The sequence below is a fragment of the Aquarana catesbeiana genome, linkage group LG04 (assembly GCF_042186555.1).
Source record: "Aquarana catesbeiana isolate 2022-GZ linkage group LG04, ASM4218655v1, whole genome shotgun sequence".
Classification (NCBI taxonomy): Eukaryota; Metazoa; Chordata; class Amphibia; order Anura; family Ranidae; genus Aquarana; species Aquarana catesbeiana.
In genome coordinates this window covers 314,867,047-314,880,842 of record NC_133327.1, presented here as the reverse complement: position 1 = coordinate 314,880,842, position 13,796 = coordinate 314,867,047, and positions in this window count along the sequence as shown.

The following is a 13,796-nucleotide window of genomic DNA, read 5'->3' as shown; positions in this document are numbered from 1 at the left end:
CTGTGTCCCATTGTGAGGTCCCATAGACACAACAGGTAGTGAAAGGGAAATGCCCTCGGAGACAGTTGTCACCAGAACTTGAGTTCCCATTGGAAGGTTTCTCTCTTTTTCTGCTCTGGGGACAACTCAAAGTTTTGGCTTTTCATGTGGAGTCACTGGCACAAGGAGCTTTGCCCTGGTGACCAAAAGGAAAACAATGTTACTAGAAGGGGGAGGGGATTCTAACTCTTCACTACTCCAAAACTAAGATAAAAATGTGGATTTAGTTTCACTTTAAAATGACCTGAGATATGACGCTGTGTTCACACTGCTGATTGTGGCTGTTCATTGTGTTTGTGCAAAATTATCCTCCTGGAGGAGGAGATGGGATGGGGGAGGAGGAGGACATGGGATGGAGGAGATGAGACTGCAGGAGGAGGAAGAGCACATGGGATGGAGGAGATGAGACTGCAGGAGGAGGAATGGAATGGAGGAGGAGGACATGAGATCGGGGAGATGGGACTGGAAGAGGAGGGCATGGGATGGGACGGCCAGTGGGTGGGAGGCCTTGGGCAATATAGATGGTCCAGTCCGATGGGGGGGGGGATTGGGCAGGCCAAAAGCTGTGTAAGGGACCCCAAAATCTCTGATGGCTGCCCTGACAAGGTGCATACTTTGAAGGAAGGAGACAGTGTTCAATTGTAACATTTTTCAATAAAATAATGTTTAAAATATCATTCTCGTTATTTTCTGGACACAGTTCATATACATTTGCTCTGGGTTGGTAATTCAAATAGTACAGAAGCCAGAAAATAACAAGCATCTAATGTTTTAAGATTGAGGTCAGAAATGGCAGCCCACATGTTTTGGAAATGCTTGTTTAACTGTGAATTGGTTTACAGCTGTACAACATAAAACTTAATTTATACTTTATTTGTGATATACTCCAGAATTTCCAATAAATTGATATATACATGGCATAATGGCCCATTTTAGGTAAGGATAAATATCACTGTGTTCTATTGTTTTAAAATAGCAATTGTTTTGTTTGAATACAAGCTCTTTATTTTACTATTGTATTTCAGTGTCATTTGAATTCCATTTTCTTGCCAAGCCAACAATCAATTTCTTTGCAAAATTATTCTTGTTCTTTGCAGAATTCTTCCTCCAGGAACAGGAAAATAAATACAAGGTTCTTCTCTTTTTCTATACTGCATTTTATTTTACAGGTTGCAGTGCTAACATTTTTAAAGGAAAAGTTTGAGGTACACTAAAATACATCGTCATACTCACTTCAATGCACAAATTTTGAGTATAGCCTCATGTAAACAAAAGTAATAATTTGTTAAAAACGTACCATCATCCAAATTAATATACAACAACAAGGAAGAGTGGGATCAAGGGGACAGTGGCTGATGTTGGCCCAATCATGCTCCCACCCTGGAAAAGACTGGACTATATCGGTACAGATAAATAACAATGAACAGTTGAGTAAAAGGATTTATTACAAAGAAAGAAATGACATAGTGTACTTGTTAAAATTGCAAAAACAGAGGCTCGGAATTGCCCAAGAGGCATCTGTTGTTACAGGGTATAGAATGGTCTGGTTCTCGACTAGTTTCGCGGTATTACCGCTTCCTCAGGAGGACCAATCTATGAAAAAGATAGTACATAATAATACAGACAATATACAAATAAAATCATAATACAGCATGTAGAAGAAACAACATAAGAAATAAATAAAGAAGTGGCTTACCCTATATCTAGATGAATATGTGCGGTGCCCAGCTGCCCAAACATAACTCCCCCGCGGCGGACAAGAGGGATTGTGCGAAATTCCCTGAATGGATAACAAAATGGCAATTGAGGGGTCTAATCTGTTAGCTGGTTGGGGGTAAAAAAGATAGTCGTTAGTATAAAGGAGGGAGATAATAGGGGGGCAAAAGGGGAAAAAGGGAAAGGATTGGAAAGAGGAGGGGGGTAAGATGGGGGAGGGAAAATAGGGAAGGAAATGGGATAGGGGGAGGGGGGAAAAGAATGGGGGGAGGGGAAAAGAGGGAAGAAGGGGGAAGGAAGGGGGGAGAAACAACGGGGAAGGAGGGGAGAGGGGAAGGGACAAGAGGGTAGTAGGGGGGGAGAATAAGGGGGGGGGGACCAGGGGGGGGGGGAGAAAGAAGGGGGGGAAGGGGAAGGGAGGGAAACCAGGGGAGGGGGGGAGGGAGGAAGGGGAAGGGAAGGACAGGGAGGATCAGGAAAATGGGGGGAAGGGGAAACGGGAAGAGGGGAGAGAAAGGGGGGGAAAAGTAAAAGGAAACAAGATAGGACAGACAGGGCATAGAACCAAGGAAGGAAAGGCGGTGTAAAATTACCCGCACACCCGCTATGACATTAAGGCATACGTTGTAGCTTACCATGGTAAGGGGTGATAAAGTACCAAGCCACATAAAGGCTTCTTGATAGCACAGGGGTCGGATGGCCCGTAGGGAGCAGGAGCACCCACTGTGTCCACCAGGTGGGGCATCAAAAGGGGTACACGGGTGTGGGAGCCCAACAGTGTAAGGGGATATCCACAGGGTAATATGGAAGTCTGTCAATAAAAACGTATCGCATATAACATGAGATACAGGGTAGTATCCGTGAGACGGTATCAATAATAGATAACGTGGGGTAAAGGATAGTATCCGAGGGTAAAATTAGGGACAAACATACCCGAATGGATCCCCGGTAAGACAACGGAGGCGTCCCTTCCATCCAAGCCCACGTGTGCAACTTTTAGTGGGGAGAGCCGCACTGCTCACCCAGAAGGCCCGAGGGCCCATTAAGTGAGCTCCCCAACCCGGAAACGCCCATGACGCCGCCGTCCGGCGGCGTCTGACGTCACCATCTGGCGGCGCCCGACGTTGCCGGGTCAGTTTCTCCGCACTGCGCAGGTGCGCGACCAGCGCTACTGCGCAAGCGCGTTCAAGGCGAGCCAATGGGCGGGGAGCCCTGGGCTCGACGAGAGCAAGCAGGGAATGGACGATTGACGTCATCCCTGCCAGGAGAGACACAAGTCCGCCGCTAGGGGAGGCATAGGCAGCCAGGAACCGCACCAGACACCCAGGGAATGCCACAAAAATAAAACAACAAAATAATGATAAAGAAGAACATAGATAATGTAAACAATTACAGGTAAAATTGGGTATAAGTGGCAATGTGAATGCCACAATAACAATTACGGTGTTGGATAAACACTGAGGAAATTGACACTCCGTAACGGCACAGATAACAGGGGGAGCCCACTAACGGGGGCCATTGTGTAAAGTGAAGGGGATAGTGCACTAGGAATGGTTATTAGTAGGAAAAGTGAGGAGCCGCAGCCATGGATGATCACTGGACTGCGGGCACGTTCTGAATGATGGGAAATATGTGAACGAAACAGTTGGGAAGGTAATAAGGTGAATGGAAAAGTGGGAAGTGAAGGACAGTAATTATAGAACGGGTGCATTAGGGGTGGAAGGATGTGCCGTGAACGTGAGCGACAATAAAGGTGGTGTAGTGTAGTGACGACCCACAAAGGGGAGGCCATGTGATATAATTAGTGAAGGGTATCTCGAAGAATTGAATTGGGGATGCAATGACACAGGAGGCAGGTATCACCATACAGTGCTACATTCAAGTTGGTATACAAATATAGTTGCAAATGATGCCATGATAAAATAATATAATGGGTTGAATTTAAAGGAAGAGTAGTTACCGTGGGTAAAATACAGCTAAGGATTATAAATGTGGGTAACATAAACAATCACAGTTGGGCCGGGAAGTTTCCGGTCCATAAAACACATACTCTTGGGTAAAGGTAGTGAGTTAAAGCTGAATAACCCAAATAATGAAACATAGTAAGTTGAGACCTAGAGTCCACCTTGATATAATAAAATGGCTAGAAGAATGGCTGTATGGAGATGGTAGGTCCGCCTGAACCGTAATGGGAAGGTCCACATGTCTGGACCGTGTAGGAGGGGCAACTACCAACGTAATCGATAATGGATACACATAAAGAATAGTAAACTTAAAATTAGAGGCACTCAGGGAAAAGAAAAAGGGGTGTGTTATCCACCCAATGAATATGCACAAATTTTGAGTATAGCCTCATGTAAACAAAAGTAATAATTTGTTAAAAACGTACCATCATCCAAATTAATATACAACAACAAGGAAGAGTGGGATCAAGGGGACAGTGGCTGATGTTGGCCCAATCATGCTCCCACCCTGGAAAAGACTGGACTATATCGGTACAGATAAATAACAATGAACAGTTGAGTAAAAGGATTTATTACAAAGAAAGAAATGACATAGTGTACTTGTTAAAATTGCAAAAACAGAGGCTCGGAATTGCCCAAGAGGCATCTGTTGTTACAGGGTATAGCATGGTCTGGTTCTCGACTAGTTTCGCGGTATTACCGCTTCCTCAGGAGGACCAATCTATGAAAAAGATAGTACATAATAATACAGACAATATACAAATAAAATCATAATACAGCATGTAGAAGAAACAACATAAGAAATAAATAAAGAAGTGGCTTACCCTATATCTAGATGAATATGTGCGGCACCCAGCTGCCCAAACATTTTTAAAGGAAAAGTTTGAGGTACACTAAAATACATCGTCATACTCACTTCAATGCTGCAGCATCTGTGTGATGCTGCCCTTGTTCCACATCTGCTATAACAGCGGTCATCAACCCTGTCCTCAGGGCCCACTAACAGGCCAGGTTTTATTTATTACCTTGGGGAGATGCAGACTAGAATACTGCAATCACTGCGCAGCAAATTATATAATCTGTGATGTATTTCAGTTATCTTGCAAACCTGGCCTGTTAGTGGCCCCTGAGGACAGGGTTGATGACCACTGTGCTATAAGACTAAAAACAGAATGATCACATGACCGCTGACTGCTCAGCTCTCATTCTGCTCAGAGCAGAGACCATGACTGTCAGTCACTGCTCTCCATTCTGCCCTTCCAGTGCTAACTGGAGCATTGGACAGGAGAGGAGCAAGCAGTCAGTTAGGCAGCTGGGTGGATCCCGACAAAGAGGCTCTGTGATGTCAGCTCATAACAGGCAATAGCCCACTATAAGCTGACTCAGGAGCACAAAAGTAAGTGCACTTCTGTGACCCAGGAGACCACGGAGGCCCAGGAGAGAAGTATGACCAAAAAAGCTTTGGCCATACTTCTGTTTTTTTTTTTAATTTCTTTTTATTGAACATGTTTTTATCAAAACATACAGACAACTGGGTTATGCCAACGTGACAATTACCCAGAACAACTGGCCACGCAGGGCCTGACATGACTATCCTGACTAACATAGTCACCTACCTCTTTTATATACACCCCAACTTCCCAATCCCCCCCCCCCCGGCTTGTCACAGCTAAAATGTAACAATATTTCATTGTCATCAATGTTACATCTGGTCATCACTAAATACTTTGTTGTAATAATATATTACTAATCTTCACACCCTCATTATTGTCAGTGGAAGTGTCACCTTAAAAACATCACTTTATCTTATGGCATGCCCATCTGTAACTCACTCTTTTAATAAGATATTTTGAGGTACTCATCCCCTATCCCACCGTAATGTCAGATTCAGATTTATAAAATGGTAACATGGTAACATAGTGTTAATCAACTTTTTCCAGAAACTAATCTCTGGAGCATTGGTGTTTTTCCATTTAAGCAGTATTGCTTTTTTGCCATAGAACAAAAGGATGCTGAGTAACGTTCTCAGAGCCCTCGTCGGAACTACCTCTTCCACCAACCCCAGCAAGCATACTTTTACTGTCATTGGAATGGGCACCGACAAAAGAGCTGAGATACACTGTGTGATTTCTTTCCAAAAATCCTTAATTGGTGGACACGACCAGAAAATGTGTTCAGCGTTAGCTGGAGAGAACGAGCATCTCCGGCACTTTGCCGAGTCATTTCCATATATCTTGGCAAGCCTAGCTGGCGTGTGGTAGCTTCTATGTAAAAATGTAAATTGTATCAGTCTATCCCTTGCTGAAACTAAGTGTCTGAATGGCTGGATCCATAAGTCATCCCAATCCTCACCCTGTATGTCTGGAACTTCTGCCTCCCATTTATTTCTACAGTTAGTTACTGCCTTAGGTGTTATTTTAAAAAATTCTTTGCATGTCAATGAGAGAGTTTTGGTCAAGTCCTCCTCTGATAGCATGGATTCAAGTGTTGAGGGCAGGGATTCCACTCGTAGCTCTTTGAACTGCTTCTGGTAGGCGTGTCTGAACTGAAGAAACCGGAATAGGTAAGAGTTAGGTAAGTCGTGTCTGGTTTTTAGTTGGGGAAAAGTCAGAAGTTCACCATAGGATGTGATATCTTTAAGTGTTTTAATTCTTTTGACCGCCCAAATCATTGGATCTGGCAATTTATAGAATTGAGGCAGTGTGTGGTTCATCCATAATGAAAAAGATGGGGAAATCCCTCGGTAACTAGGGATGAGCTTCGAGTTTGAGACGAACTCATGTTCGACTCAAACATCTTCTGTTCGCTGAACAGCGAACAATTTGGGGTGTTCGCTGCAAATTCGAAAGCCGTGGAACACCCTTTAAAAGTCTATGGGAGAAATCAAAAGTGCTAATTTTAAAGGCTTATATGCAAGTTATTGTCATAAAAAGTGTTTGGGGACCTGGGTCTTGCCCCAGGGGACATGGATCAATGCAAAAAAAAGTTTTAAAAATTGCCGTTTTTTCAGGAGCAGTGATTTTAATAATGCTTAAAGTGAAACAATAAAAGTGTAATATTCCTTTACATTTCGTACCTGGGGGTGTCTATAGTATGCCTGTAAAGGGGCGCATGTTTCCCGTGTTTAGAACATTCTGACAGCAAAATGACATTTCAAAAAAATTTTTAAAAATGTAAAACTACTCGCGGCTATTAATGAATTGTCGGTCCGACAATAAACATAAAAGTTCATTGATAAAAATGGCATGAGAATTCCCCACAGGGGAACCCCGAACCAAAATGTAAAAAAAAAATGACGTGGGGGTCCCCCTAAATTTCATACCAGGCCCTTCAAGTCTGGTATGGATATTAAGGGAAACCCCGGCCAAAATTAAAAAAAAAAAAAATGGCGTGGAGTCTCCCCAAAAATCCATACCAGACCCTTATCCAAGCAGGCAACCTGGCAGGCCACAGCAAAAGAGGGGGGGACGAGAGAGCGCCCCCCCTCCTGAACCGTACCAGGCCATATGCCCTCAACATTGGGAGGGTGCTTTGGGGTAGCCCCCCAAAACACCTTGTCCCCATGTTGATGAGGACAAGGGACTCATCCCCACAACCCTTAACTGGTGGTTGTGGGGGTCTGCAGGCGGGGGGCTTATTGGAATCTGGAAGCCCCCTTTAACAAGGGGACCCCCAGATCCCAGCCCTCCCCCTGTGTGAAATGGTAAGGGGATACAAAAGTACCCCTACCATTTTACAAAAAAGTGTCAAAAATGTTAAAAATGACAAGAGACAGTTTTTGACAATTCCTTTATTTAAATGCTTCTTATTTCTTCTATCTTCTTTCTTCTATCTTCTATCTTTCTTCGGTTTCTTCCTCCATCTTCTTCTGGTTCTTCTGGTTCTTCCTCCGGTGTTCTTGTCCGGCGTCTTCCTCCGCGGCGCCGGTGTCTTCTTCCCTTCTTCTTGGGCCGCTCTGCATCCACCATGATGGGAGTTTCCCGCTGTGTGACACTTCTCCTCTTCTGATGGTTCCTAAATAACGGAGGGCGGGCCACCTGGTGACCCCGCCCCCCTCTGATGTGCAGTGACTTCCCTGTCCGCCCCCTCTGACGTCACGGGGAATGCCACAGGGAAGTCCCCGTCAAGTCCCTGTGCGTCAGAGGGGTGCGGGGTCACCGGGTGGCCCCACCCTCTGTTATTTAAGAACCGTCAGAAGAGGAGAATCGTCACACAGCGGGAGCCTCCTATCATGGTGGATGTGGAGCAGCCCGAGAAGAAGGGAAGTAGACGCCGGCATTGCAGAGGAAGATTCCGTACGAGAACACCGGAGGAAGAACCAGCAGAACCAGAAGAAGATGGAGGAAGAAACCGAAGGATGATAGAAGATAGAAGAAAGAAGATAGAAGAAAGAAGCATTTAAATAGAGGAATTGTCAAAAACTGTCTCTTGTCATTTTTAACATTTTTGACACTTTTTTTATAAAAATGGTAGGGGTACTTTTGTACCCCCTTACCATTTCACACAGGGGGAGGGCCAGGATCTGGGGGTCCCCTTGTTAAAAGGGGCTTCCAGATTTCGATAAGCCCCCGCCTGCAGATCCCCACAACCACCAGGCAAGGGTTGTGGGGATGAGGCCCTTGTCCCCATCAACATGGGGACAAGGTGTTTTGGGGGGCTACCCCAAAGCACCCTCCCAATGTTGAGGGCATGTGGCCTGGTACGGTTCAGGAGGGAGGGCGCTCTCTCATCCCCCCTCTTTTGCTGCGGCCTGCCAGGTTGCATGCTTGGATAAGGGTCTGGTATGGATTTTTGGTGAGACCCCATGACATTTTTTTTTATTTTGGCGTGGGGTTCCCCTTAAAATCCATACCAGACCTGAGGGGTCTGGTATAGATTTTGAGGGGGACCCCACGCAATTTTTTTGTTTAATTTTGGCCGGGGTTCCCCTTAATATCCATACCAGACTTGAAGGGCCTGGCATGTAATTTAGGGGGACCCCCACATCATTCTTTTTTTAAATTTTGGTTCAGGGTTCCCCTGTGGGGAATTCCCATGCCGTTTTTATCAATAAACTTTTATGTGTATTGTCGAACCGGCAATTCATTAATAGCCACGAGTAGTTTTGAATGACTTTTTTTCCTTTGAAATGTCATTTTGCTGTCAGACTGTTCTAAACACGGGAAACATGCGCCCCGTTACAGGCATACTATAGACACCCTCAGGTACAAAATTTAAAGGAATATTACACTTTTATTGTTTCACTTATTATTATTAAAATCACTGCTCCCAAAAAAATGGCTGTTTTTAAAACTTTTTTTTGCATTGATCCATGTCCCCTGGGGCAGGACCCAGGTCCCCAAACACTTTTTATGACAATAACTTGCATATAAGCCTTTAAAATTAGCACTTTTGATTATTTATGTTCGTGTCCCATAGACTTTAATGGTGTTAACGTGTTCGAACAAATTTTTTGCCCGTTTGCATGTTCTGGTGCGAACCGAACAGGGGGGTGTTCGGCTCATCCCTATCGGTAACTGGGAGATGCTAATTTAACCACTAGTCCCCATGCTCTAATAGTGGCTAACATCATCAGGGTGATTTGGTACCCCTGAACAAGGCTAGGCGGCGCAAGCTTTCATAGGACCCCAGATGGGCCGCCTCTAGAACTGTGGCAGCATCCCCATGATCTGATATAAGCCATGGATGGGCGAATACCATTTGCCCTGCCAGGTAATAATTATGCCAATCTGGCAGAGCCAACCCTCCCTGGTCACCCCGCTCCTGCAGCATTTGGACCCTATCCTAGGGGGTTTAGGCGCCCAGAGGAATGATCCTACTATTCCTTCTATTTGTTTAAAATATGTTTTTGGGATCCACACTGGGGCATGTCTGAGAAAGTATAAGATTACCAGGAGGGCCTTCATTTTAAGAAGGCTGATTCTACCCACCAAGGACAGAGGTAATTTCATCCAGGCCTGCACTTTCTGTTTGAGAAATGTGAGCAGTAGGAGTAAATTCAATGAATAGTAGTCATGCACTTTTGCAGTGATTTTGACCCCAAGATATTTGATAGATTCCACCCATTGTAATTGAAGGTTCAGGTCAACCCCTCCCTGGCTTTTGCATCCTGGGGTAGAATTGACAACTTGCTCCAATTTAACTTCAGCCCGGAAAAGGTGGCAAAATTATTTAAGATATCCAAGACCGCCCTCAGTGAGTCTCCGGGGTCATTGAGAGAGAGGAGCATGTTGTCTGCATATAAGGCCAAGGTTTCATGAATTGTTCCCACTTTTATTGCCCGTACATCTCCGGAGGACCTCAGAGCTATGGCCAGGGCTCCATTACTAAGACAAAAAGGAATAGGGGGGACAGCGGGCAACCTTGCCTGGTGCCTCTGCCCACCTCAAAAAAGTCAGACACCGCTGACCCCAGTCTTATGGCCACTTTGGGATTCCTGTACAGCATAGATATCCATTTTCTGAATTGTGGCCCGAATCCCATAACCTCTAAAACCTTAAACATATAGTTCCAATCGACAAAATCGAAGGCTTTTTCTATATCAATTGATACTACAATTCTGGTATCTGAGTCTATGGGCGGTAGCTGCATGTGGATGAAAAGTCTCCTTAGGTTTGTATCTGTTGATTTTCCTGACGTGAAACCCGTCTGTTGACTATTGATGGGATGACCGTAGCTAATCTGGTCGCTAATAGTTTGGTTAGAATCTTAAAGTCGGTATTTAAAAGTGCTATGGGGCGATATGATGCACAGTCCGTCAGGTCTTTCCCTGGTTTCAGTAAGAGGATAATGTATGCCTCCAACATGGAGTTTGGTAGGGAGGAATTGTCAAAGCAGTGTTCTAGTAACCAGTTAAGTCGTACTGCCAGCTGTTCTACATTTGCTTTGAAAAATCTACGGGAAACCCTTCCGGCCTGGGGGCCTTGTTGGGCAGAAAGGTGAATATTGCTACCTGTAACTCCTTGATTGTTATCTTAGCTTCTAATACATTAGAGTCTTCTTCAGTCAGTTTCGGAATAGGTAACCCCGCTAACAGCGAGTGCATCGCTTCTAAGTCATATTCAGGGACAGGTGAGTATAAGGATGAGAAGAAATCAATAAACTCCTTCATAATGTCTGATGGATCGGTGACCATATTACCTCACCTGTCCCTGATGACAGGGATATGAGTGATGGGTTGTTGGTCTGACACCAACATGGCCAGGAGTTTACCATTCTTGTCCCCTTCTGCGAACACTGTATGTGCAGTTTTTGTCAATTCAGAGCTTGTCAGACTATTAAAATATAGGGAAAGGCGCCTTCTCGCCTCCAGCAGCTTCTCATATGAGGCCCCGGTAGGGGATCCTGCATGGGCTTCCACACACTCCCTCTCGCTCTGTTTTTAATTCCTCATTCTCATTGACCCTCGCTGTTTTTATGGCTGATATACATTCTTCTCTAGTTACCGCCTTACAGGCATCCCATACAATTGGTGGTTCTGTGGTAGTAGACCAGTAAGTCTTTATCTTTTCCACTATCTGGGCTGCCACTTGTTCATTTTGTAAACAACCAACAGAGAGGCGCCAGCTTCCCTTTCTCGCCTCGGTCAGAAAGGACAGGGTGAGAGAAAGGGGATTGTGATCCGATACACCACCTGCTAAATACTCAACACTTTCCACATATTTTAAAATATTATTATTGCCAAAAACCAGATCAATTCTCGCTGCAGATCTGTGTGTCAATGACACGTGATAGTAGCATCTAGATGTTGGATGTTTCCATCTCCACAGCTCAACCAAACCAGCCATTGATGCCCACCCATTTAAGTCAGCCAAACTTATCCTACCCGGATTGGAAGAATCCAACCAATACGGCATTGAAATCTCCCATCAGGAGCAGAGGAAGGTGCAAAAACTGGGCCAGTCGGGTCAGCATGTCATATAACAACTGAGCCTGAAATGGAGGAGGCATGTAGATATTTACCCGTAATAACCAACAATAATACACATCCATTATCACCGCCACATATCTTCCATCAGGATCAGTTATAACTTGGTGGACATTGCATGGGATTGCCTTGCTTACAAGCATGGATACGCCTCTGGCAAAGGTGGAATAAGTAGAGTGTAAGACTCTCTGTACCCACGGTTTATGCAGAGTCATCACCCTGTTTCCATCCAGATACGTCTCCTGCAAAAACATTATATGTGGTTTTGACTGCTTTAAGTATTGGAACACAGAGGCCCTTTTGAATTTATGATTCAGGCCCCTAACGTTCCAAGACGCAATGTTTAATTTGTTTGCCATTTTTCCGCTTCACCAGTATGAATGTGGTTATAGTATTTGGGTGAAACTCCTCCCTCCTTTGCATTGATGACCATTTCCATTTGTTTGTATTCTGGAAGACTATATCTTAGAGTAGAATCAAATATATGAGCTGTGACAAGTATACCTATATCTCCCCCCCCCCTGCTATTATACCAGAAAAAAAAACAAAAAACACAAAAAGTTCTGGCATGTAGCTTCATCCCAAAAAACAAGAAACAAAAACTTGTGGTGAGTTTCAGCCGAATCGATCAAAAGTCTGGCAGAGTCTGTTCGGTGTTATCTCGGCTTCCATGTGCTCTGATCAGTACACATGGTGGAGCGTTAAGGCAAATGAGTTTATGCTAAAACGTGTATAAGGGCCAGTGGAATCATTACCCCTATTGGAGGCATTTACCCACTATATGAAGCTACAAGAGTAACCTTTTGCCCTTAGAACCTGAAGGTACATTGTATAGAATTGAAAGATAAAAAGTAAAAAAATGAGAAAAAGAGAGTAGAGGAAAAAAATGGATAAAATGGCCAGAAAAAGATAATCCTCCGCATGAAACAAGTAGTTCAGGAGAAAAATGAAAGCTCCTAAGATCAGGGGTCAAGCAGAAAGAGACATAATATGTCAGGAGTATAATGGCAACCCCTTAAAAGAGTATACCTTTTCCTTCACCTTGATCCCGACGGGAAGCTCCAGAGCGCTTTTGCATCCATCCTGTGTCGGACTTGGCATTCACCCTTCCATTACCGGGATGAGACTTTTGCTGGGTATACCTTTATTGCCTCTGTGAAGTGTTGCCTTTTCGATGATCGAGTAGCATTTCTCCTGCATGCATGTCCTAAAAACCTTGTGTAAGTTCAGTGGTAGCTATCAATAACCAGCATAACGGGTGCAATCAGAATCCTGAGTCTTCCTTGCTCTTACCTCCTGCAGACCACGAGCGCATTTAAACAGACTGTAGTTAGGAAAGTTCCTTATCCAGCCAGTCACACGCTTCTGCAGAATTATCAAAGAACTTCATGTTGCCTTTGTGTTGTACCCTGAGCCTGCTTGGGTATAGCATGCTGTACTGTACATCCTTTTCATGGAGCTTTCTGCGGACATCATTAAAGGAGCGACGTTGTTGCTGCGTGGCAGCTGAAAAGTCAGGGAACAGCATTACCTTGGCATTTTCGTGTTTCAGCTCTGTACTTTTCCTGGATTGTACCAATATCATGTCCCTATCTCTGTAGTTCAGGAACCTGACAAAAAATGGTCTGGGGAAGGCTCCTGGGGGTCTTTTACCAGTAGGGACCCTATGCGCTCTTTCCACTATGTAAGTGGGGGGTAAATCTTTCAGTGAGAGTAGATTTTTGAACAGTGCCTCAGCAAACAGTACTGGTCTGTCTCCCTCCACTCCTTCTGGCAGGCTCACCACCCTGATATTGTTCCTTCTCTGACAGTCTTCGGCATCGTCTGCTCTGCGCTGAAGGGAGCGCACCAGGTCACGAAGTTCATCAATATGGGTACTCTGTGTGTGGGATGTGTCTTCAACCCCGGAGACCCTGTCTTCCACCGTGGTGAGTCTGCCTCAAATTTTGTCTAGGTCATGTCTGATTAACGTGCATTCAGATGACAAGTGGTCTATTCTCCCCATTAGTTCTGACTTACTAGCGTTAATGGCCTCCAGGATTGGCCTTGTGATCGCCTCCGGGTCCACCACTAGTAGCTGGTCATCTACTGGGTCAGTGTCAGCACTCAGCTCCACTGCGTCCCCCCGTCTGCGCCATCTTAGCCATTTT